Below are 27971 nucleotides of genomic sequence, written 5' to 3'. Positions count from 1 at the left end.
ACCCGTGCTAAGAAATGGTTTCGCCAAACCCGTCGAATGGTCTCCTGACCGTCTAGGCGGTGCGCTCTGTACTCCAGAACTGAGTGAGCCGCGACCATCCCACCTTCTGGTTGACGAAGATTTTCACCGGCCATCAGTCTTTGGGCCGTTACCTGCACCACAGCGCCCAGGTGTAAACAACGATGGTGCTACCACTGTGGCTGCGACAAGGACAAGGCCGAGCACACGCTCACGGATTGACATTTGCCCCACATGGCTGGGGCAGCACAGTGTTCAAGTAATTTTTTTTTTTATTGCCTTTGTAGGCAGACGAGCATACGGCCCACCTGATGGTAAGCGGTCACCGTCGCTCATGGACGTCAGCAATGCCAGGGGCAGAGCCAAGCCGCTGCCTACTAATGCCTAGTAATGGTCTGATGCCGGTATAATTCATCACAGCTTCTTACCAAGTGGCACCAGCATTACTGCGGATGTGTACTCTGAGGAACTGAACCCAGTGATAGAGAAGGATGGCCTGTCTTGATTCTTTAACTTTTTGGCAGGGAAAAAAATCAATACCCAAGAGGCAGTACAAAATGGCTTTGAAGAGTTTGTTGGCTTCTGTTCATCTGACTTCTAAAGAAGAAAAAGAAGGGCGTTGAAATATTAAATAGAGATGCGTCAATACTATGGGTGCATATTGTGATTGAAATAAAACAAAGTCACTTTAACTTATGTATATTATACGGTTATTTTGTAGGTAAAGACCTAATATTACTCCACATGCATATGAGCAGTTAGTTTTTTATCTAATGGTCAACTTGGATGATGGACTGAACATTTAACTCTGGACTTTTGCCCGCGTCATTATAATCATTACTTACCGTAACTACAGGCACCACGGGATACGGGTTCCAATTCTTACGGACCAAACAAAACTGTTTCTCATTCGTTCTAAAAACGTAAACGTTATGACATCAAAATAACATCTATTTTAAATAGAAAACAACTAATACGTTTATTCTTTTTGAAATCCGAAAAGCCATTGTTAGTAGTGACTATAAATCAGAAAACCAAACATTGTTCAGTAAATCCGAAGTAACTGTTACATCGCGGCACGAACACGGACAGCAAACGGGCGGCGAGAGTCCGCAATACACGTAAAATCAATTTGGCAAAGCCACTTTGAGCCGCACTGACCTTGTGAAGGCTCATCCCGATACAAGACTTTAGTTGAAACGAAAGCAACTTCTTAGCTGACATTCTGCAGCGAGTAATAGAATGCTTCAATTCAATACAACATATAGGTATATGCAATGTTTTCCTCTATCTCATACTTTTAAACGAGCAATTATATATATTTATATATATAAAATCTGAATCTCGGAAACGGCTCCAACGATTTTTATAAAATTTAGTATACAGGGCATTTCGGGGGCGATAAATCGATCTAGCTACGATTTATTTTCAGAAAATGTTGTTTTATTCGTGTTTTCAATAATCAACCTTCCCGACATCTATTGGCGAATAATAATACAATTTTTCATAATTTCAACTAACTGTTTTAAAGACACAATAACACTAAAGCTGTTTCAGCAGATGGCATCGTTAAGCCACTTAGCAAAAAAAAAAAAAGGTCATCATCTAGTAATTTGATAAAACGAGTCATTCATTAAAACCAAGGAGTATAGTGCTAAAAGTTCTGATAACGCAAAAGGGTAACGAAATTAATTAAACGAAGGGAAATTACCTATTTTGTGCTCCAGAGAATATGTAAAGGTCGTGGTTACAGCAAAGGCTTGTACGCTAAATGTTGTAGTTAGGACCTTTTGAGCAGTTTTAATACGTTTAAATTCGTGTTCATTACTTACATATTCTTTTAGTCGATGTTATTTTCTTATTTCTGCTAATGGTACCTATTTAAGAAATCATATCGTTATTTTTTTTCCACGAAATTTGGTGGCATAAAAATTTTAGATTAAATAAATAGTATATTATTTTATGAAATTAATAGAATACACTAGAATTTCAAATAAGATCATACGCAAGTACAAACAATTCAGAGAAAACATGTAAAATATTGCCACAAATAAATTGGGTTCATCACCATCAGTTAAAACATTATCGTCCCTTCGGCACGGCTCCAGCCAATCGGCCTCGCCATTCTCATAATGGAAAAACTATTATTCTCCCGCCAGCCGAGAACAATGGTATAAAAATCTCAGTTTCCCTGGCCGAAGGTACTAGGGAGCTCGATATTCCACGTGTGTAATAATTTAGCACAATTTGTTTCACGACTTACAGCATAAATTTGTGAGGCTGATTCCATGTAATTTATATGGCTTTCATTGCCAACGAAAGAAAAGAATTCTAAAGCTTATTTCATGGTTATCCATTCATTTTAACTCATACGATTCTGTTATACTTTTTGTATTGGCATCAACCCCTGAAATCCATAATTATTTAGCAGCATATAATTATGATGATGTATAGAATTAAAATTGGAGTCGTCGTGGCCTAAAGGATAAGACGTCCGGTGCATTCGTGTTGAAGCGATGCACCGGTGTTCGAATCCCGCAGGCGGGTACCAATTTTTCTAATGAAATATGTACTCAACAAATGTTCACGATTGACTTCCACGGTGAAGGAATAACATCGTGTAATAAAAATCAAACCCGCAAAATTATAATTTGCGTAATTACTGGTGGTAGGACCTCTTGTGAGTCCGCGCGGATAGGTACCACCGCCCTGCTTATTTCTGCCGTGAAGCAGTAATGCGTTTCGGTTTGAAGGGTGGGGCAGCCGTTGTAACTATACTGAGACTTTAGAACTTGTATCTCACAAGGTGGGTGGCGCGTCTACGTTGTAGATGTCTATGGGCTCCAGTAACCACTTAACATCAGGTGGGCTGTGAGCTCGTTCACCCATCTAAGCAATAAAAAAAAAAAAAAAAAATAAAAAAAATAAAAAAAAAAATTCTAAATAAATTTTCTTAATAATATAGAGACAAATGCTATAAAAATAATTGTTTTTATTTACTGCTAGTGAAGCAACAAATTCCACTGATCCATGAATAGAAAGAAAAAAAAACACGGTAAGACAAATGAGCGCGCCTCACTTATTTAGCGGGGGGATCCACTTCGATCGAGAACATTTCTATGGTAATCCAAGTTTATTAAAATTTACATAAAGTTTCGCTACAATGGTCTTCGAGAGTAGATAGCTTGAAATGGCTAAGAGAAATAAAAAAGTGGATAAGCCTTAAAAGAAAGCAGAATAGCCAATTGGCTAAATCGACAATATGTCTTATCCATAAAAATTTAAGTTCGTCAAGTAATTCGGAATGTATCTGCAAAGTGATGGAACGACGAATGTATTAAGAATTGCAAAATATGTACAAAGAATTCGTGACGATTTTTTCAATATCGAAATGTGAAAATTCAATGTAAACACGAGTAAATTACAACTGCACGAAAAATAAGCGTTTCACTGATACTATTCGTCTCTAATTACTTAAAGGCCCTCAAACAAAACAACAAGTAGTGCCTAATGAATCCCTAAAGTATCCGAAAGTTTCATGTAACAAAAACATATCGTATTTATCTTATTCTTGTTAATAACACATGTTCAGAGACCGCACAGTGTCATTTGTCAGTGTCGTTTCTGTCTAATCATTTCGCCGTACATTTATCACTACTTTTTTCGTATTAACATCCTGAATTCTTAACGGTCTCGTAAAGTTTGTGATATCGCTAGCGTGTTATAGAATATTATGTAATATTGTTTTGTTGTCTATTACAATTCAGATCAGCAAAGAGCATCGTGCTTCAAAGCTGCGTTTCACATATTAAAACTTACTGTACATTCATTTCATAAAATATTTGTATATTTCCTTTGACCTGTACATCTACAGCTGTTTATGAGAACTTCCATTCGGTGAGCTTTGATTTAATGATGACACTTTCAAAATTAAAACCCGCCGATAGTTGCCAAGTCAAATTCTACTAACAAATCAGTACAGACCGTTATGTCCGTAGTTTGTAAACGAAATTAGTTTCAACGTTACTTTACCTCTTCTACATATTATTATTTCGTAGAAGGTTTTTTTATTGGCTTTTTTTGAAAACCAGCATTCGCCCACTTGATAGTAAGTAGTCACCGTCACTCATGAACATCAGCAATACTAAGGGCACAGCCAAGCCACGGTAAGAGGCCGGGTTATGTCGGACTCCGGCGCCTCCAGAGAAGAACAGGGAGAAGAAGAAGACAGGGGTCCTCCTCTTCTTCCAATTCCTGCCGGGAGACTACGCCTTGAGAAAGGCGCGCGAGGCACTGCACGGCGTTAGCCACGCAAGAGCTACCCCGCAAAACCGACTACCGACTAAACCCCATCGAGCCCCACCATTCCGACTCCACGAAACCCACGGTACCGCAGTGCGCGCCGAAGGCTCGCCGACGCCGGTAGCCGTCCTGATAATAGGACGGGATTCCATCCTCGGGAAAACCCCGCAGGACGTCGTCTCGGAGCCAAGCCACGGCCTACTGTTGAGAATTCTTCGCAAATCTCGTTTGAAGACGTGCATATCTATTATCGAGGTACGAGATAATATCGAAGCCAACTTAAAAGATTACATGACGTGCAATATTAGCAAAAAGCTCTTACACCGCTTTTAATAAAGGCGAACATCAGAGTAATTCTCTTGATTTAACCTACTTTGAAACGCTGAGATAGGATAACGCCTTCGATATAAATTTACCGACATTATAAGCTGAAATTCACTGTTCAGTGGTCAGGCAACAAGTCTACCGCGAAGTGATGTTGGTTGTTGATCTCACGAGCAAAGAGCTCAGTTGTGTCAAAGTAATAAAACTTCTGGCGAACACTTCAGCCGAATTTGTCTCTTAACGAAGATTTTGTTCACTTCGAAAGCGACTCTTAGTTATTTTGTTACACCATACGGCGGTCCCGTATATCTGAACTTTTTTCCTACCAAATTGTTAGTAGCCTAAGAGGCTATTCAAACTGTTACTGGTTCTTCTTATGTTTGCCAAACAATTTTATTTAATACTAGCTGACCCGGCAGACTTCGTAGTGCCTAAATCGATAAATACACGACAAACAAAAGGAATCCGTTCGACGGGGGACACATCAAAGGAAAAACGAAATTGTTTGTTTTCATATAATTCCGAGCATTTTCATATTTATTCACCTTTTAAACCTTCTCTGGACTCCCACAAATAATTCAAGACCAAAATTAGCCAAATCGGTCCAGCCGTTCTCGAGTTTTAGCGAGCCTTTTTTTTTATTTATTGCTTAGATGGGTGGACGAGCTCACAGCCCACCTAGTGTTAAGTGGTTACTGGAGCCCATAGACATCCACAACGTAAATGCGCCACCCACCTTGAGATACAAGTTCTAAGGTCTCAAGTATAGTTACAACGGCTGCCCCACCCTTCAAACCGAAACGCATTACTGCTTCACGGCAGAAATAGGCAGGGTGGTGGTACCCACCTGCGCGGACTCACAAGAGGTCCTACCACCAGTAACGAACGAGACTAACGAACAGCAATTGATTTTTATATAAAGAGATTTTGTTTGGCAATGAAAACTTATATATTCAACAGCTTTAGGAACTGTATCACATATTCTATAGAAAATAAAACATCAACATTGTATATATGAATACATATAATATTCCCTATACTAACTTGAAAGTAAATTATAACAGATGGCAATGAAACACAATATAAGAACAGTTTCATTGCTAGCTTACAGTTTATTATGGACACTTAAATTGTTTAATGAGTATTTTTCGTGAACAATCATAGAAAATGTTAAAAATAAGTTCGACAGCTAAAACTGTGAACAAAAACATTATTTCAGATACATTTATAGTAATCAGCAAAGTGGTTTGCATTAAAATGTTAGTCCAAGTCTTATTGAACTAGATGGTTCATTTACGTAATGGAACCATTTCTTTAAATGCTAAAGAAAATATGGAATAAATTAAGAAAAACAAATCCTCAATCAATTTTGTTTTACACTAATAACAAGTATAAAAATAGAAATTAAGCTTCACTTTCAGGTTTATGAAAATAACTTATGTTTCGGACTGTAAATGTAAAATATAATAGTTTAAAAAAACTAACAAAATATGCTTTTATAAAAAATCCAACTAAAAAATAGAAAAGAAATTTTAATAAATTTGAATTAAAAATAGTGTAAGAAAAAAATATTTTATTCTAAAGAAGCCCCCCTTCAAACCGTAACGCATTACTGCTTCACGGCAGAAATAGGCAGGGTGGTGGTACCTACCCGTGCGGACTCACAAGAGGTTCCACCATCAGTAATTACACGGGTTTGATTTTTATTACGCGTGCTATTCCTTCACCATGGAAGTCAATCGCGAACATTTAGTACCCGCCTGCGGGATTCGAATACCGGTGCATCGCTCGACACGAATGAACCGGATGATTTATCCTTTAAGCCACAACGACCTAACTGGCTGAGTCTTTGCTCGCCCACCTGTCCTGGTGAAACTGGAAAGGCCTTCGGGCCACCAGTAATCTTTCAACAACAAAAAAAAAAAAAAAATTGACTTTGGTTCGGAAGGATTCAAAATGACGTGTTTTGGGCAACGGCGTCTATTTACCGTGCCCGTCAAGAATGGTAGGCAGCTACAGTACTCAGGGCACACTGCTCCCTATTCTCTGGTGAATCCATTAGTCGCCTTGTACGACAGCCACGACTATTCTAGGTCACCACGCAGTCAAAACTAAATATTCTCTCTATATCTATACATAAATTCTTTTTCCCCTTTTTTATTGTCTTCAAAGACAAATGAGCATACGGTTTTGAATATATGTGGTTACTGTCTTGACAAGGCCATTAGGAAACACATACAAGCGTAATAATATGTAACCGGCGTTCTGAATTGTATAATAGGACGATCGTTATTGTTTGAGAATTCTATCGTATACATGTATTATATATATTATAGTATATAATATATAATGACATATAAAAGCTATCTACTCTATGGGCTTGGTTAACAACTTAACAGCAGGTACGTGGGGAGCTTTTCTATCTTTCTAGAGAAATAAATGAATACATTTACTGCACGGTTTCCTTATGGAATTTCAACTTCTGGTAAATTCACTTCCATGACGTTATCTTTGAAACTTGCAATTCTATTTCCTAACAATGGCATTCTGATAGAACCAAAAAAAACTTACTAAATGGGCTGCACTAAATTATTTGTTGGATTCCTTTAGCATCAATCTAATAACACTCCTTAAATAAAGTACCATAAAAATAAAAAGATATTCGTAAAATAGTTAACCGTAAATAAAGCGATTTGTTTCTTTTTATTCGAGTTGACGAAGCGACTCAAATACGATTAGATTCTGTCCAACAGGGGAAAATTATTAGCATAAACGGCTTGGGGCCCGAAAAAGCGTTACAATCGCTTAATTTGAATTAATAGAGAATATTTATTCCCGCGTTTAAAGGTTGTCTGAACGGAGATCAATTTCCCGTGAAATTTTGAATTATTTTTAAAGTATTAATACATCTCCGTACATCGCTATTTATATTTATATACCTATATTAAATAATATACTTATTGAAAGATAAAGCTTAGTTTTAGTGATGGCAAAGTAAGAAACAAATTACATTTTTGCTATGGAAAGCAAAGGTCTATGTGCCACAATGAAAGGTTCTGAAGTCAGGATTAACGTTCAATTCGTTTAGGACTATCAAACAATTCCCCACAAGCTTTTATGCAAACTGCTTTTTTTACGCCCTTGTGTAACTGCCGCGGATTTTCTTTTTTCGTGATTTGAATACACAATTTCTTATTGAATCATTGACCAAATTTCATCATCTTTATTTCATCTCAAGAAGAAGGTGATCGAAATCACTGCGGCAAACATACAAAACAAAAACACGACTTCCAGATACTTATTATATAAAAAACTATTAATATAGAAATGTATTCTTTTTAAAAAAAAAATAGATGATGTATATTAAAAAGAAAATTTAATCAAACAATCATATATCATAAATACGTTTCTTGCGTATTAAATAAATTTGACGGAGTGGCAATGTTTTGTTGACCAACAAAATATCATTCTTTAAATAGAAAATTTTAAAATATGATTTATATGTGCGACCTTGAAACACTGCACTATGTATACATATAGATGGTTCAACTTAAAATGATACCGACTTAGACGGACAGAACTTATAATGATACCATTTTTCATCATTTGGCTACCTACGTAAGTCTGACAAAAGGACGAAAACATAGACGCATGAAAATAAAAGGCTTTTATTCAATTAACATGGCGTTATCGAAAAATAAATGCATTCTATAATTATGTCATAAAATGCGACATTTTAAACTGGGTACGATTACAATAAGTTAAACAATTTTAAAAGATTTGGCGGAGACGAAACCCTTCTAAAAGAATAAATGACGTCGAACACACTCAAATCCACTCACAAATTTAAGATTACAATAATGAAATTGTATATTGTAATAATAAATATTTAATTAGAGTTTGAGGGAAATAGTTTGTGTTTCGTTATAATTATGAATAAACTAGCCGTCCAAGCCCGCTTCGCTGGGCATATAAAAGTAACATTATTATTTATTGTCATTATTATTAGGGAGTCCAACACTCATATAAATATTACCTATCCATTAAGTACATGTATTTTCTACATGGATATCAAGTTTCAAGTCAATCGGATGCATGGTTCAGTATTTATAGCGGAACATCCGTAAAAACATCCTTAGATTTATATATTGGTATAGATTATCGTATATTATTGACTACATGAATGACAAAAACCGCGTGGGATTGAAATTCTGCTCCACACAAATAGTACTGAACAAACCTTTGATCAGTACTCAGTAATCTTACAACTTACTCTGCAATATTATGTTTAAAAAATAAGCCAATCCTATTTTTACTGTATTCGTGTGATATTGGGTTAGTGAGATTCAAAGTTGGGCCGGCTTAGAGATAGTTCGCTTTGAAGTCAAACATTCAAGGCTTTGATTCTTTGAATAAAACGGATCAAAGGTAAAAGGGTTGTACGCGTCACAGATAATTGACAACTAGTTAAATTATGTTATAAACGAAATATCTTAAATGATAAATACAGTTAAAATATACAGCAAATATTTATTAATTTCTTTAAAAGACTACTTATATTTTTTTAACAAAATAACATAACCTCTTTAAAGAAAGAGAAAAAAATAAGAAAAGTGTCCAACTTTAATTTCTACTGCAACTATTATGATTCGCTTAGAAATCCATCCACCAATGAAAGGCATATACAAATATTAATAATCGACTCGCATCATCAGAATACTTTGACACTGATAAGTAATTACGTAAGGCCAAGAATATCTACAGAAACCTCAACTCCAATAAACAAACCTACAGTGAGAAAACGCTGAGGGAAATCTACTTAAAAGCTTTAAATATGTTTTATTATTCAGCGGCGAATCCCCGAAAGTGCTGCCACTGAAAAAAATATCTCTTCAAAAATGACGATCAGATTTATCAGATCCACGAAATGATATTCTAATTGGTGAACTGCCAAATATAGGACTGAATTTCAGTTAACAGCTTTCCCCTCGTGTAATTTTCGCTCAAACTAGTAACTTCCGTCAATTACCTACTTAATAGTTCATACATATAATGGACGCCGGGATCTTACCAAAAATAGCTAGATGAACCCAAAACTTTACTTTCACTTGGACTAGTACTTAGAACACCAGATTGTAACACAAAACATGTCGGAAACTCGAAATTAATTTTGAAGTTGTTAAAGTTTTCACAGTCAGATTCCCGCTGTAAAATTTATCTATCTATGTAAAATTTATTATATAAAATTTATTATATATTTATGTAAAATTTATCTATCAATTTCACAATTTTTAGAAATCAAAAGAGCTTTATATCGTATTTCAACGTATTATATTTTTGTTGTTAGAGTATAAAAACTTTGACTATCTTGAAAAGAAGCGTCCGCCCTAGGATCACAAAACATTTTTTCCGCAATTATTTTGTTAGGTTTATTCTGTTTTTGCAAGTTTTTGAAGTCATCGTGGCCTAAAGGATAAGACGTCCGGTGCATTCGTATGTAACAATGCATCGGTGTTTGAATCCCGCAGGCGGGTACCAATCGTGTAATAAAAACCAAACCCGCAAAATTATAATTTGCGTAATCACTGGTGGTAGGACCTCTTGTGAGTCCGCACGGGTAGATACCACCACTCCGCCTATTTCCGCCGTGAAGCAGTAATGCGTTTCGGTTCTAAGGGTTATGTAGCCGTTGTAACTATACTGAGACCTTAGAACTTATATCTCGAGGTGGGTGGCGCATTTACGCTGTAGATGTCTATGGGCTCCAGTAACCACTTAACACCAGGTGGGCTGTGAGCTCGTCCATTCATCTAAGCAATAAAAAAAAACCAATGAAATACGTACTTAACAAATATTCACGATTGACTTCCACGGTGAAGGAATAACATCGTGTAATAAAAATCAAACCTGCAAAATGACTGGTGATGGGACTTCTTGTGAGTCCGCACGACTAGGTACCACCACCCTGCCTTTTTCTGTCGTAAAGCAGTAATGCGTTTAAGTTTGAAAGGTGGGGCAACCGTTGCACCATACTGAGACCTTAGAACTTATATCTCAAGGTGGGTGGCGCATTTACGTTGTAGATGTCTATGACTCCAGTATGGGCTATGAACTCGTCCACATATCTAAGAAATAAAAAAATAAAAATTCTAGTATCTTTCAAATGATACCATATTAAATGCGTGGTACTCTCTAATCGAGTTCATATCATATCGTTTTGAGAATGGTTTTATTAAAACTGGTCACACACACTGGACAGCTCAACACCAAAACTTGATTTCGTTCTTAAACCATAACCGTGCTTGATGACTATATTGATACTTTATGACTATTCATTCCTTATACTAGACTATTTTCATCGGAATCCCGTTGACACTACGCTCGCTAAGTAACCAAACATTTTTTGTCAAGCTAATATCAGAAGGCTCGTATTGACAGATATAAGCAATCCCGGACTACAAATACATTAAAATATTTGCTCCGTAAATGTAGATTAAATTAAATTTTATCCGCAACCGAGATAAAAGTATCTCAAAACAGTAGCCAAGCACGAGGGCGGTCGCGGCGGGGGCGTGACTGATGGCTTTCATTAAAATCCTCCCGATTATCCCTTTGAACCCGCACCTGATCTATTTCACTAACAGCTTTTTACGTATTTTAATTTCTGAGATATAACGGAGAACATCTATAGCCATCTATTTAGCGTCTGAAAAGATTTATATTTTCATGTCAAATTATAAAATCTTTTCTATTCGTTACCAAATTCATTTAGAATATTATTAACACTTTTAATATCCTTAAATAACATCTAAACACAAACTAGCCTGTGAACAATAGTTAGCTCGTACTTATTATACATTTCAATACAATTATTATTAATTCAAAACTTTAAAGCTCTTTAAGTTTGTTTTCAAATAGTCATAATTAATCCAATTTCTTACTGGAAAGCAAAATTTTATTTGTGTCATTATTTTAGACGAGACAAGACAGCTGAGAGTACTGTGCACCAGACAATGAGTGGTCATCGTCACTCATGGATAACAACAATGCTAGGAGCACAGTATACAAGATGAGTTGCTTCGCTTGGGTTGCTACGCAACAAAATTACGGTTTGTTCGGCTTAATTCAAAAGAACCACCGGAAATCCACTGGAATTAAATTCTACTCCAGATTTATGTCTTAAAAACGAAACATTTTTGCCGCAGTCGTTACATTCCTTGAAGATATTGCTTCTTTCGCTCTCGTAATAAGATTAAATTTTACTAATGAAACAGAAAATGAAAATTTCTTCAACAGAAACGGACGGAATTTGCTAAATAACTTTCTGCCATTTTTCTTGCAAATGAATGACTTTTTATCTCACTTTTTCCCTTCAAACTTCAACTTCTCCAGGGCTGCCATCTACTATACAAATAATGTAAATCTGTAACAGCCACTGAGCTTGTAGCTGATAATGTAATTAATTTTAATTTCGGCTAAGTTACACATTTGTGTAATTAATTGTTTTCTTTTTCATATCGGGTCTAATGTTCTAAAAGAAACGAATGTTTCTCTGCAAATTCGTCGCTAACAAGTGTTCACGAACGATTGAGGAATGTAATTGTATAATAAATATTATTCTCGGAGTATGTCTTCGTATAACTACATAACACAAAAAGGTAATTTGTTCGAAGTCTAAAGCTAAAGAAATGAAATAGCGTATTGTGAATCAGCACGAAATAATCAATCACTCTATCTATCTACCTATTACTATCGCAAAGGAGTGTCTGTTTACGGATTTATGCCTGGGATTTCGGTTCATGCTACAAGGCGGACTGGACCAGTTATGGGCTCTAGTGAAGGTCTAAATATCTGAGACATATCACCGACAGACATTAAGCTATTACGATCTTCAAGTTTAATTTTGTCAACTAATATGTTTTCTATAAATATAGAGAAATGTACAGCGGATCGAGGCGGTTAGGCTTTTCCCACATTACGACATAAAAATTAGTTGTCTCTGACGCGGCCACATTTTAAATAGATGTAAATATATCGGTCCCAGAGGAATTTTCAAGTCTTTCCACAACCAAAAAGTAACGACCTTCGAAAAGGGATACGGTCTCTAGAGATGTAACCGGAGTCCGATTTGTAACAGCCAATCGAGGTTTCCGACTGAAATCATTATCCGATACAAATAACGATCGGAGCCCTCGTTATTCACACCGAAAAGAGTATTTGAAATAATGAAATTTGTAGGCAGCGGCTTGGCTATGCCCCTGGCATTGCTGAAGTCCATGGGCGACGGTAACCACTCACCATCAGGTGGGCCGTATGCTCGTCTGCCTACAAGGGCAATAATAAAAAAAAAGAACTGTAATGTCTAAGAGAACATTCAATCCAATACGCATTCTGTGCGCTCCTAAGCTTATAACGCTCCCTTGAATTTTAATCGATGCTTTAACTTCTTAATTGAAATTCTAAAAGGAAATACTGCGCGTGTCCATCAACGTTCATTTACGGATTTCCTCAAGATCTCTATTAATTGTGTTACTTTACTTTTTAATTAATACAGCTTCTTCTTTTATTTTCATTTTCAGTGCCGCTTGAACAGTTAGTTTCTCTTCTCATTATTTTGCAATTTTACTTTTGTGGAATCCTTTTTTTTAAATATCTAGGGTAATTTTTATCTTTAAACAAAATTAAATTAACGCAAAAATTCAATAAAAATTGTCGTATAAGATTATAGAGTTAAATATCTTGTTTAATATTAAGTATTTTAAGGTAGACAGCGTGATAGATGAGCTTTGCGCTTGACGTTACCGACTGGACGTAGAAAAATGCTTAGCACTTTAAAAAGCAAACTTAAAGTTTGGCTAGCTGTTTTTTCACAATTTAAAAATCAGTCTTTTAATCAACATAAGTGCTATATTCGAATTTAATTAATTTAGAATCATTAAAATTACTTACACCAAAAGGAATCGAATGTATTTTCTAACAAATTAAATATGCTCTTATTTCATATCCAAATCATTACATTCTAATTCCATCTCGTTGTTCATTTATTCAAAGTGCGTATTGTCTTTTGAGGTTTAACTTTTTTAAATTTGTGTTCCTTTCATAATCTTTCACCACGAATCACAGATTGCAGAAGACTTAAGAAACGTCAACTATTTGATAGTTATTATTAAGTCTTCCATAATTTTTAAATGTTAAGGTGAAAACCCTAACTGAGACGAGTCTCAATTAAACCAAACCGCTGAGATCCAATGGCATTTCTGATATCTGAGCAGCGCTGAACAGCTGTTTGTATTCGTGAGGCAGTAGGCACGTCCACAAAATATTTAACTGTAGACTCAAAATAAATGGGAAAGGCACGGAAGAAGAAGCGGAAGCGTATAACTTTATTACCGGAAGTTTTAAATGACTATTATCTGTCATTTTCATTTTTAAAACTTCAAAGTTCGAATTCCCCAATTCCATTATCCAGTTCTCAAATGCAGATGAAATATACATTGACACATAGTCTTATAAAATATTTTTCGACATAGGAAAAAGTTGAGTTGGCATACCAAAGATATATTAGTCTGAGGGAAAAGGTTGAGTTATTTGAGGCTTGCATTTAATTAGCCAAAAATCAATCAGTTACCTACACTTGTTTACTATTTTCACCCTGTCAATATAAGTAAACAATAATTGAAAGTAAAAATATTAATGAATATAAACTGATTGACGTTTTGAATCACTAGGCGTCGGACGTGAAGTCGTCGTGTCCTAACGGATAAGACGTCCGATGGATTCGTGTTGAGCGATGCACCGGTGTTCGAATCTCAGGCGGGTACCATATTTTCTAATGAAATACGTACTTAACAAATATTCACGATTGACTTCCACGGTGAAGGAATAACATCGTGTACTAAAAATGAAACCCGCAAAATTATAATTTGCGTAATTACTGGTGGTAGCACCTCTTGTGAGTCCGCGCGGGTGGGTACCATCGCCCTGCCTATTTCTGCTGTGAAGCAGTAATACGTTTCTGTTTGAAGGGTGGGGCAGCCGCTGTAACTATACTTGAGACCTTAGAACTTGTATCTCAAGGTAGGTCTATGGGCTCCAGTAACGACTTAACACCAGGTGGGCTGTGAGCTAGTCCACCCATCTAAGCAATAAAAATAAAAAAAATGAAAAACTAGCATTAAAAAAATACATTTGTGTATTGTTGTTGACGCCGCAACGTTTAATCACTGTGACTAATGTACTCGTACCGCGGCAACCGCTTCATGTCAGCCACGCATCCCGACCAAGCAAATTGATAATGCTCGATTACACGCTCTATAATATGACTTATCGTTTTTCGACCTGTAATTGACAGCTCAGCTTCATGATTGGCAGATGGGTAACGTACATGGTACGATCAAAACGCGCCGAGCATATCAGGAAATTTTGGTGACATATTCTATAAGTTGTGTTAATACAATCCAATAAAAAAGTGGCTTTGAAAGCGTGACGCAAAGTATTATCAGCCCATCACTTTCCGTGAATACCATTAATGGAGACCAAGGGATTCACTGAAAAATAAGCAACGGCGCTTTCTAAGTATATTACCTAATACCTAAAAAAGTTACTTTGTTGGTTGTGCGAACCTACATTTGTATTATAAGCAGTGGGGCTTACGCTGCGATGTCCGAAGGATTCGCTAAGCATCAAGCTGGCTACAATACGTTAAAAATAAAAAATCTGCACTACATGCAAATGGTATGGTAGTGATTACAACTGCTCAAAATTATTACCAGAGCTTTTGTTACATCAATTCCAAGTCCTAACATTTTATTTTATTTTATTTACGTATGAAATAAGAACAGTTGACATCACACGCGTCTTTGATTTTTTATTGTACGTAGCTCTTAGAAAATTAACTGCTCCAATAAAATCGTAGTTGAATCCTACGAATTGAAGGAGGTGGTCACGACCCTCAGTACTGAGGAAACTGAAGCAAGAAGAAAAAGTTGAATCCACCAAAAACCCATCATACCTTGAAAGTTTTGTGATGTAATTAGAAAATTTTGAAAATGAACCCTTGTTTTCTTGCAATTGGTGAATTATTCACAGCTCACCAGGTTTCAGATGAATAGAGCCAGAGCCTGCGGACATTACTACGTGAATATCGCACTTATGACAATTGATTTTCACATTCAAAGCCAATTTAACGTTGAGCAGATTTAGACCGGCGCAGCAACGAGCTCTGAATGTCTTTTGTTTGTTGGTTACAAAAGATTTTATTGAATGAGAGTGTGGCTGTGTTTTGCGGTTTCGATTCTGGTCGATTGGCCACACGTTGTCGGCCTGATGGTTGAAAATCGTTTCCGGCCCACGGTATAGGTACAGTAAAGCCAATTAGACGCCTCCGGTTTCGACCGGTAAATTTCTGCATGAGTAAAATGATTTTCAGAGTAGCGATTCTCAGGGGAACACTCTGTCGATGAAATTACATTTGAGCTGAAACTGGTAAATTGGTCTTCGTCAAAACAACCTTACGAATTAATAGTCTCACAACGATCGTACTGAAAAATGTTATACCTACCTCAGAATGGAACCCCGTCACAAATACGTCACCAAGAAAACATGTTTTTTATTACCAGTAGTCGAATCTTAATTAAAATTAGAAAATTAATATAATTTGTTGCTATAAAAAAACACTCTATTGTGATGATTTATAAAATTAATCAGTAATCTGATTACGGAGAAGCCGATTAGGATGAAAATAGCCACGGACGATTTAACAAATATCCAATCAAATTCGGATTGTCCCTATTCGAACTCGGAATACGTTACAAGCCCTTGTATTAATTTAATAACATATTTATATGTTACATAGAGACTAATAATAATAACATTATCAGTTTTCGATTAAGTAACTTAATCGTAAAGTAATTAAAGTTATTATGTCCGCGAGCTTTACTTATAAGGTGTTTTTTTTCATTATAAATTTTATTTACAGGATGTAATAACTATTGAATGGTCATGAAATTTACAAATATTTTTGATTCTGATAAGTGATATTATTATATGATAAGGGTAATTACCGGAGAAAAGTTAAAGACAAGTCACATGCACATATAGGTTTTATATTCACATATAGATATTAAACATCAAACATAAGCAAACATGTTCGTCGCACCAAAGTTTGCCCAATGTGAGAATTGAACCCACGACCCCGTAGTCGGTGTCGCTAACCACCGCACCGCCGAATCAATCAAAATCTGTCTGCACGCTTAAATAATTTCATAGACAATAACATGTTTTATATTTAAATATGTAACGATAGCGCGGTATAAGTAATTAGCAAATAAAAACGGCGTCACTGCATACGAATTATTAAACTATTTTCATTAAAAAAAACCGTTATTGAAAAACCATTCAATATCCCATCCAATAATAATAATAATAATAATTGTTGCTAATAATTAATAATTGCCGATTGTTGCCCACCTCGCCGGAGTGTGTCCTGCCGTCTTCCCAGGCGTGGCAGTGTTTAATACACTATAATAATAATAATCGAATAATTGGATTGTTGACAAAAAACTTTAATACAAAGCAATAAAGTGTAGCAATATAAAAATTTATGACAGGGAACGAAATTTACTTACATTTTATTACAACAATAAAATTATGAGATTCCATTCTAATGTTTATTTTACTTTCTCTTATATGTTTTACTTGAAAATTAAATGTAAGCATGACAGTCAACATCATCAAAATAGTTGTGGATTTTTCTAATTCAAAGTTCAACAGCTTCTGGCGGTACCCTTTTTTTCTTTGTGGGCAGACGACCAATCTACGACCAAAGTCGACCGACTTTTAAGCACTCGTGACCCAAAGGATAAAAAATCCGTTGCATTCGTATCTATCGATGCAATCGCAATGGTGTTCGAATCATGTAGGCGGGTACCAATTTTTCTAATGAAATACGTACTTAACAATTGTTCACGATTTACATCCACGGTGAAGGGGTAAATAGCATCGTGTAATAAAAATCAAACCCGCAAAATTTTAATTTGCGTAATTACTGGTGGTAGGACCTCTTGTGAGTCCGCATGGGTAGGTACCACCACCTTGCCACTTTCTACCGTGAAGCAGTAATGCGTTTCGATTTGAAGGGTGGGGCAGCCGTTGTAACTATAATGAGACCTTAGAACTCATATCTCAAGGTGGGTGGCGGCATTTACCTGCTAGATGTTTATGGGTTCCTATAACCACTTAACACCAGGTGGGCCGTGAGTTCGTCCACCCAACTATGCAATAAAAAAATAAAATAAAAAAGACTATGCGGCCCATCTGAACCGAAGATCATCATAGCTCACGAACATCAGCTACGACAAAAGGCCAAGCCCAGACGCTGTTTACTACTGAAAGTCGCATTCATGTTGAATTTTCTATAGGTTCCGGAAAGCACTTAACATCACAAGCTCATCACACGCGCCATCACATAAAACGCGGCTTTCAATGAAACACAATCTTCAAGCTAGTTATTTTTCCCCATTTTATCGTATACACATAATCATTAACCGAACAAAATATGCATCCGACCAAATTACCTTACTCTTCGGCGTCACAACAACGCCAATGAAACTGGTTGACAAAGTTCCGAGCTCTTTTGGCGCCTGAAACACGAACCAGCCACTTCATTAGAGCCTTATTTCGTAAAAATAACGACCCACCACAACATTAGCAACTGTGTTAACTACAATATTCGTATGACGTACCTACTACACTACCAGAGATTGTTTTAAAAGATGAAATCTGTATAATTTACTCTTCAGATATGAATCGCTCAATTTTTTATATTTCCAAATATGAAACGCTATAAAGTTTTATGATTGTCCTAAACAAAGTACCTACCTACGTAAAGTGTGCGCTATGATTACTTGATTATACAAATATGATCTAAAAATTCATTCATTAAAAATAGCGCTCTCAAGTTCGCATCCCATTTATTCGATTAAAACTGTGTCAAATTTTAGAGAAGATTTCTGGCATGGTACCAAACAATTTATAGTTCATGGCACATGATTCATTTTAATAAATAGGTGTAAATGATATGAAATGATCTGATCTGATATTATCTGGTATAATTGACGGCTGTTATCGTTTCGCTGGTGTTAACAAAACAGATGAGAAAGATAAGCTACAAATAATACGGTAAATCACTAAGTGCTTAGTTTTACTATTTCAATCTAAGTACTAAGAATATAGAAGCAGAGTAGCATGCATGATTCCCAGAGTGACTTCCGAGCTTACCGTAAGTCGTCTGAGCGGAGTTTGTAATATTTGTACACTAATGATTAAGTACGTGATCAACTCTACCGCCTCAACCTAAGTTCAGCTATCGCCCGGGCGGTCACTTCATTAATTATATTAAATTTAAATTACTAGTCCCCGAGGCAGTAAAATTATAGAGCACTGGTCGAAATATTGTCAACAATGATAATTTGCGGTAACTAATCACAGCATTTCATACTTGATACAAGCAACCTTGACCTTAAATCTTATTGAAAAGACGAACATTTGTATATTTCACTATAACAATACCAATTACGTTAACAGAAAATGCGAATGTCGAGAAATTTAAAGAATAGGCTTGTTAAAGTCTGTCGCTGTTTGCTCCCGCAAATCTACCTTAATAGAGTAAAAATGTGTGTATGTGAATGTATATGTATATGTGATAGTATATATATATATATACTTTTTGTGTATGTATTTATAACTTAATATAAATTTCATTATGCCTACCACTATTTACTCTGCACTACCTTTGGTTGACTGGTAGAGAATGCCTTAGGAATTAAGTTTGCCAATGTAAATTTTACATGAAGTGTAATAAATAAACAAATAAATAAAATGAAACAACTGCACTACAGACTAAAACTACCTGTGTAAAAAGTCAAATTGGATATTTCGTATTCCCCTGAATATTTCCGATCAACTTAAACAATAAAATTTAAGAAAGATTATGATGATACCCCCAAATATATTTTGCTTTTAAGTTTTATTTATTATTGCTTAGATGGGTGGACGAGCTCACAGCCCACCTGGTGTTAAGTGGTTACTGGAGCCCATAAACATCTATAACGTGAATGCGCCACCCACCTTGAGATATAATTTCAAAATTTTAAAAGCATAGATGCAAGCTGCTCTAACTCTCGGCAACGACATTAATATGTTTTCAAAATGTTTACTATCACAAGGAAACGAGTTCTTTTTTTTTCGTAAAATAGTTTTCACGAAAAACTACACTAGTGTGTTGCCGCGGTTTTAGTATCTTTCGCACGCAGCTCCGCTATTTAGGGGAGGCCTCTGTCCAACAATGGGCGTCTGTGGGCTGATAATGATGATGATGATTACGATGACATATGCCATGGAAAATTACGGAACTCTCTCCATAAACCACTTTTCTAAATATTACTATTATGATCAGAGGTCAACGACTTCCATGACCATTGGACACTTTCGAAACTGGTTGAAGACATTTAGTGTCGCTCAACGATTACACATTACTAAATATTTTAAGCTGTGCCAAATTACATAGCTATCTTAAAGGCAAAGTGGTCTTACCGTGGAACAAGTCTAGCTAAAATAGGTATCGGGCAAAAAGTTTCATTGTTTCATATTAAAGCTAAAAAAACGGGTATCCTCATCACGTTGAATGGGCAGGTAAAGTAAAAACTTGATGGGGCTCGATCAACGAAAACGACCTATAAAAGGTATACGGAGGCTTTAACGGAGGTTACTTTATGGTGCTATAAACAGTTTTCGCTCACAGTTGACGGACACAGTATAACATCATAACTCTGCACCTGTTAATTATTATCGCCTATCCTTCCGACCTTCCCAGTAGAAAAGTAAAGATTTTATCTCTCAGCTGTACATTTTTGGACATAAATGGCGCTGTGGTCAAATACGGCGACACGCAGGGGCGAAAACAATCCCTTCTGAACCACAAGTAGTAAGGTGCTAGTTTACACCACTGTCAATCTACTATTAATTACCGAAAAGGCTTTAATGAAAGAAATAAAGAGAATATTTTTGTGTTTGTTTCCCAGCGCAATAAAAATATATTATACTGAGAAAATTTGTTCCATTCTGGTTTTTGGCTGACTTCTATTGTGATAGATGCGACTAAATGATCAAAGATTTTTTGTTATTTTAATATTTTTATTGTATTCACTTTCTTCTTGTTCTTATGCCTCTACTCAAATTCCTGTGTGTCTCTAGTCTTATTTTTCATCAAAATTCATACTCAATTTTATCTCATACTCATTCGTAGCATACTTAATTTTATTTCTATATAACTCCCTTCGCCCTCCTAATTGCTATCTCGATCGGTGGTATACCACACTCTGCTCTAAGCTTGCACAAGTAATTATCACCATCTTGTTCCTCTCGTAAATAAATCCTGGTCTCAAAAGCCAAATACAATTTAGACTTCAACCTAATGTCTCGATCTGGGTGGCAGCATTTATTTTCTGATTTATGCACTTTCAATGTGTACTTTCAATTATGTACACTCAATTACAAAAATTTAGTACAAATTCTCATCCACCACTTTAGTTTTCTGTCTTGATAGTTCATTAGCATCTTGAAACATTTGTTATCCGCCCAAAAAAGTTTCTCATGATAAAATTTTGAAAGAAACTTGTTAAAAAAGCTGTACTAGCTTATTAGTCAATATTGCCCCACTTATTTACTTTACAGTTACAAAAAGTTAGATGGGATCAATTGAATACATACATATAACGGAACAATCTACCTATCATAAGGATTTCTTCCCGTTAAACAAAAAAGTTATGATTCACTCGTCTGAATTATTTTGGGTTCTGTTTTTCTGTCAATTATTTGTGTTACAGCGAATAATGAATTTCGTGCTTCTTTCGAAAACGCGAATACCCCAAATTATGCAAATAGCTGAAATGAATGTTGTATAAACTCAGTCGTATAGCTCAATAGAAATAAACAGGAAAAGAAACTGTCTGATTCTGAGTCTGATTTCATGACTCGATGCTTGATTGTAGAAGTATAGTGTATTGCACAGAAAAGACCTACACTAGTTTCTAGTTGTTAGATAACTCCCAATTCGTTCAGAATAAGTTACCAAACCTTTATTTTGAAAGCTAGGCGATCAGTAGTCATCGTGACATTCACGAGGAAATGAATCCGAAGTTGTGTGAACAGATTGAAAAAACGAACGGACCAAACTAGATTCATACTATATATATCATTATGGCTATTTTCCAAACGAACATAAAAACTTAGTCATGAAATATGGCTTCATAAAAATTGTCCTCAGTCAAGCAAGAACTTTGTTTAGTCACTATCCGGTAGATCGACGGCAGTTAGGTTAGTGCAAAGTTCCTAAATTCAATTAGAGCTTGGCGGCAGCCGTTCACGATTCATGGCTTTACCAATGCGCCTGTTGCTGCAATACAAACTGCTAATAATTGATGGTATTCTTTTAATAAATTTCAACTCGTTTATAAATTCTTTTAGCTTTAGAAAACCAGTCTATGTTCCTAAGTTTTAACAATTTGCTATCAAGTAACTATTGCTACCAACAACATGAATTACCGTGATGAAGAATGCAGAATGCATTCTGTAATAAAAATTTTAACATGCATATGTTTAATTTACTATAATGAATTCAATTAAATAATAAATTGCGTGTTTAAATTATCAGCTATATCACAGAAATGTGAGGTCGCATGGGTGGATACCATCATCCTGCCAATCTACCGCAAAGTTGTTTTTCACTTGGATTTAAAGAGTGGAATATCATTACGCCTCATTTGAGACTTAGATCGCATTTCTCAAGATGGTGATCAACTGGTGGTAGGACCTCTTGTGAGTCCGCACGGATAGGTACCACCACCCCGCCTATTTCTGCCGTGAAGCAGTATTGCGTTTCGGTTTGAAGGGTGGGGCAGCCGTTGTAACTATACTGAGACCTTAGAACTTATATCTCAAGGTGGGTGACGCATTTACGTTGTAGATGTCTATGGGCTCCAGTAACCACTTAACACCAGGTGGGCTGTGAACTCGTCCACCGATCTAAGCAATAAAAAAACAGAAAAAGAAAAATGGTGGTTGATGGTGACATGGTGACATGGTTTATAATAATAATAATGGGTAATCAATTAACACTTAACTTAATTAACTGAGCTAAACAAGTCACCTTATGCTAACATTAATACGAGTAGAAACATACATAAATGCAAGGGATAGACTACTTTATAATTTTAAGTTAGCCTATATCAATCACCAGGTGGGTTCTCAGCTCGCTCACTCTTTAGCCGACTAAAAATAAAAATAAATTATATCTGATCAAAATCTTCATTGTTAAAATTCTCGGTGATTTCACTTCAAACGTATTCAGCGTCTTTATTTCGATACATTATCGCACGTGTATGCCTCATCACACAATCACGCGGTACACAATTGAAACGTATTTCAGTGGCAGGGATTTTAATAAATACACAATGGATTTAAAGCCGACGAACAAAAACGTAAAATTCTTTTAACCCCACATGAGTTAGCGATGAATAGCTTTGTACGCTTCCATTATTCAAAGCAATTAGAATTCTGTCCCTTTTTAGAGGCCCGTTAACGTAACGCGGTCTCTGAAATTTTTGCATAATTACGTAGTTCCCTAAAATATAACTAAGATGTCTTTTTATTTCACCACTGCCAAAATAAATGCGCATTGAAAACCCTTCAAAACTCATAATTTTACTTATCAGATATACAAGTGAGTTGTTTCGTAGGCGCCAAGTAACGCTACGAAAGCGTAGCACTAAATTTGTTCGTGCGTGCATATTTTTCCGTAAAGTATTTACGTCCTCATTCCAGACAGGCGTGATTATGTATCTAGTCGTGGTCTTTTTTTTTTATTGCTTAGATGGGTGGACGAGCTCACAGCCCACCTGGTGTCAAGTGGTTACTGGAGCCCATAGACATCCACAACGTAAATGCGCCACCCACTTTTAGATATAAGTTCTAAGGTCTCAAGTATAGTTACATCGGCTGCCCCACCCTTCAAACCGAAACGCATTACTGCTTCACGGCAGAAATAGGCAGGGTGGTGGTACCCACCCGCGCGGACTCACAAGAGGTCCTACCACCAGTAAATATACCTATACCTATACGCACTGTTAAATTTACTTTGACAATTTAAAAGGCTTCACCCTAATGGAGTCACCCGATATCACTTTTCTTTACACAAAATCGAACAGAACTCTTACGAAGTCATGAAATGTGATCATAAATTTTTAGGGAACCCTAAGACTACCGAAACGAAGTCGCAAAAATTCTTATCTTTATGGACACAATTTTAAGGTATTCGGATCCCAGCCGAGTCTGTATTATGACCAAAGTAAACCGACGGAAGCGTCGGCGGAGACATAAATACTGTTCTGTACAAAAGAATATTTTTTACCCCGTAAAATATTTTGTTTGTTTAGACTAAAGCAGTAAGATCAAATCAATATTGAAAATATTCGGCAAATATAAAATCAGTATTTTATAATGACAGTAATAATTTAGTTTTAACAAAAACTAATAAGAGAATCAGTTATTTCATTCAAGGCTACCGGGTCAAAAATCTTGGAAATATTTAAACGACACATATTGCGTTTTATTCGATTAAACTTTTACGTTAAAACATCATGTTAACTAATTAGTGAACACCAGAATAAAAGCAGTCTCTAAATTATATTCATAATTTTACATTAATATCGCCTTAAGTCATGTTTCTCGTAGATCGAGCGAAGTCGAGAAGTTACCGCATTATTTGGCACGCCAATACGTATGTGAATAAACAGAGCAGACACGCGTGACTTGAATTAATATCGACATTACTTTTAAGGGAGAAACTCGCAAAATTCTCATTTTCTCGTACGTTAAAAATTTATTTGATATCTCGCCTTGTCTCGTTTTGTCAACAATTTTATTGATTGCCTCCAAACGTAACAATATGTTGCGTCAACATATTACAACTTGTTGGATGTATGATAAACGACAATCATAATCAGGTACGATTTGCCAACAATATTCAAGAACAGCCAGACGAGATTCGGAAAGCATTAAGCTGACAGAATAATTTCCAGGTGATTAGTTTTCTTGAAAGTAATTAGTGAATGTGACAAAGGCCGTGAAGGGTAAATTCCTCTAGGTGAGCGACAGTGGACCCTGCACGCACGTGACACACAAAGCCTCCAGTAATTTGTAACCCTCTCAAAACGGTACTCGTTCCCCATTGCATTCGTAATTTGTATACCTATTGAAAACTTTATTTCCGATTCTTGTTCATTTGAAGGCTTGTAAATACGTAAATTTGTGTGATTTATATTCTCGTGGGATAAGTCGTAAATAATACAATATTGCAAAAAAAAAAACTCTAAGGCATAAAGAATACACGTTCAAAATTCCAATGCATATTTGATTACGTCGACTAAATAGACCTTTTCGTTCTCTAAATAAACAGACATATGTCCCTGATTTGTGGACGTTATCCTTTGAGCATTATTTCTTCTGACCTATTCATTATTCAGAATCTAATGCCGATCGAAGCCAGCGCACCGCCACGTTCGCATATTCCATTCATTCGCTCCTTTTACCAATTCACTCTTTAACACCTTCTTACGGTTCGCTTCACGACCTGAATAAAATAACAGACTGAAACCTCATGAGAAAAGATTCAAAGCTCAAACAAACGGACTCGGATTACAAATAGAGTCCTAAAGCCAGAAAGCTGACCGAAGTCATAATTATTTTCCCGACCTTAATTAGCTCGGATCGTATTTCCAGTAACAAGTGATATTAACATTAGAATGGTCATGACAATTAGTTTATACTGTCGTATACACAACAATCAATCAATTTACCAGTAGTAATCTTATGTATACATTTGAATGTTTATATGTCTAGGTGTTTAAAAAGCAAAAATATCAAACCCAAGATATCGTTTTTAACCGTGATTATTGCATAAGATAACAAACACAACACGGCTTATATTATAACGTGAGCTATATATTTATTAAGACACAATACTCGCTGGTTCATGCTTTTATTTATCAACAAATTGAGAAATCACTAATTAACCACATAATGAAAAAAAAATCCCGAGAAAAGGCAATTAATTTTTTTGTGATTTATATATTTATCGCGGCTAATAGAGAGCCCCTTTTAGTAATTAATGTGAAATCTGAATTTCGTAATGGTCATAAAAACTGTCTTTAATCTTCCGGAAATCTTTAATAGCACTCTCAACCCGAGGTTGTATTTATTTACGGATAAGCTCCGAGGTTTGTCTCTAGATAAGAATGTCTTCTGAGGTTTACCTCAACTGATGAAAACTTTGCATTCCTAAGAGTCCCCTCTCTTTTATTTCTAAACGTTATAAAAAGTAATGAGGTATTTTATGTCAGCGGCTGCTGCTTTCTATTGTTCGAAGTCTGTCCACGCAAATGGACCGACTTTTTCTCAAAGTATTAGCATTTACTACAAACGTCGGAAAATATGAAGAATTTTATATGACTCAACCATAACACTTACTGAACATAAATATAATATCATATTTCTCGAATGTTACGAGTTATTGTTCAACAGTAACATACCTAATAAATAAAACAAAAACAAAATATATTGCAATTAAAATGACAGCGAAAAGGGTGTAATTCGGTAACGGTTCTAGCGAGACATCGGTCGTGAGGCTTCACATATAATCCTTCTCCATTAGACCATGTGTCCCTGAGACGTACGCCACAATCCTAGATGTTTCAACAAGATATACGACATGCTCATAAATTTTCACGCAAATTTGGGCTGTGGCGTGCGAAGTCCTATCTATACCAATATTTTTATGTTGACGAGTTTATTATTATAACACATTGTACCATGCGAAATTTTTGTTTTTGCTTTTAAATAAACAAACTGTAAATAAATTATTATTACAAAAAAAATTGTTAGTAGAAAACATGTCAGTATACTATAAAATATTTCTTACTTCAAGTCGTTTGTAATAGGGTATCATACCCACAAGTCCTAAGTCACTTGATTATCCTAACCAAAAAAAAAGATATTACAGGAATTAATTATGTAACGTAAAACCGAAATGCCACAAGCAAAACTGTTAACATTAATTAAGAACTTATCTATCTCTTTACCCTTGTATTATACTTAGAGCCCACTATTACTTGAACAACTGGGAGACTAAATTATCTGAGGACAGCTGCTAATAATTGCGGGCTATAGGTAATAGATAACGACTTCGCCACTAACTAACGCCAGAAGACGATTCCCCGGAGAGACAGTTTATTGTAATTATACGCTATATTTAACGTTCGACACGCAAAAGATTTACGCAGCACAGATAAGGCACCTTACCCTTATCAACAGCTCTTCTTACCGTTTGTCATAAATTTTATCACTTCGATGAACGGACACAGCAAAGACTTCCTTGTTCAGATTCCTTCCTTCGTCGAATTAACGACCCGTGAACTCGTGAGAAATGCTCCGAGTGTCTATTTTTTATTCTGTCACAAACACGAGCACTTCAAGCGACAATAATATCATTCACTTCCATGTTACCCACGACGAACACAACGCGTTTTATTTTATTTACTGATCATATTGATATTTTACGCTCCGGCATATAAGCAAAATAATAATTTCAATAAACAATTTTTCAGAAAGTTTTCACTTGATTCTGTCTTAAGTATTATTTAATAAGTTTTTTTTGTTTTATATATTAGTAAAGTCAAAAAAATACATTGCAAAAAGTTTGTGATAACATAGTTATTACACAAAAGCAATACCCGCGAAGAAACCGGTTTGGCTTCGTCGAACGAAGTCGCGAGCTGAATGTCAAACGTTGCGGGTGATAAGGCAACGTATGCGTCGGCAGTCTGTCCGATGGCGGTCAGCTGCAGACTGCGCGGATAGAGTGAAGTGTAGTGGCGAGGCTCACTGACGCCGCCCGCGGCCGCCGCCGTGGCGCACGCGCCTCGCATAGATCGATACACCCCGCCCAAACCACTGCCCCACCCGAAAGGGTGTTATGGCCCACTCACGCACACAAATGCGTACGTTTATCGCACTATACAAACCACACAGAGATTTTCCCGCCTGCCTCGATTCTTTAAATTTTCACTTTCAGTTATTTCTTGAAAAACAATAGAACATTTTTTGTAGCCGTAAATGAAAAAACGCATAGCTTAATCATCTGTAAGAGATCCCTTAAGCCCTATGTACAAAATTAAACTGAAATCGAAATTCTATCAACTGATGAAATTTGCCAA

The 27971-nt window shown here is 36.0% G+C and overlaps 1 protein-coding gene across 1 annotated transcript in view; it reads right to left on the bottom strand.

Annotated features, from left to right (window-relative positions):
• Positions 1-27621, bottom strand: part of LOC114245486 (neuroligin-1) — a 76410-nt gene extending 48789 nt beyond the window's left edge. The window contains exon 1 of the mRNA XM_028177666.2: positions 27080-27621. The gene's annotated coding sequence lies outside the window, so the exon portion shown is untranslated. The remainder of the gene's footprint in view (positions 1-27079) is intronic.
• Between the last annotated feature and the right edge of the window lie 350 nt (positions 27622-27971).

The sequence above is a fragment of the Bombyx mandarina genome, chromosome 04 (assembly GCF_030267445.1).
Source record: "Bombyx mandarina strain Sakado chromosome 04, ASM3026744v2".
NCBI classification, from domain to species: domain Eukaryota; kingdom Metazoa; phylum Arthropoda; class Insecta; order Lepidoptera; family Bombycidae; genus Bombyx; species Bombyx mandarina.
The sequence above is the reverse complement of the archived record's forward strand: the minus strand, read 5'-3'. Positions and strand labels throughout refer to the sequence as shown.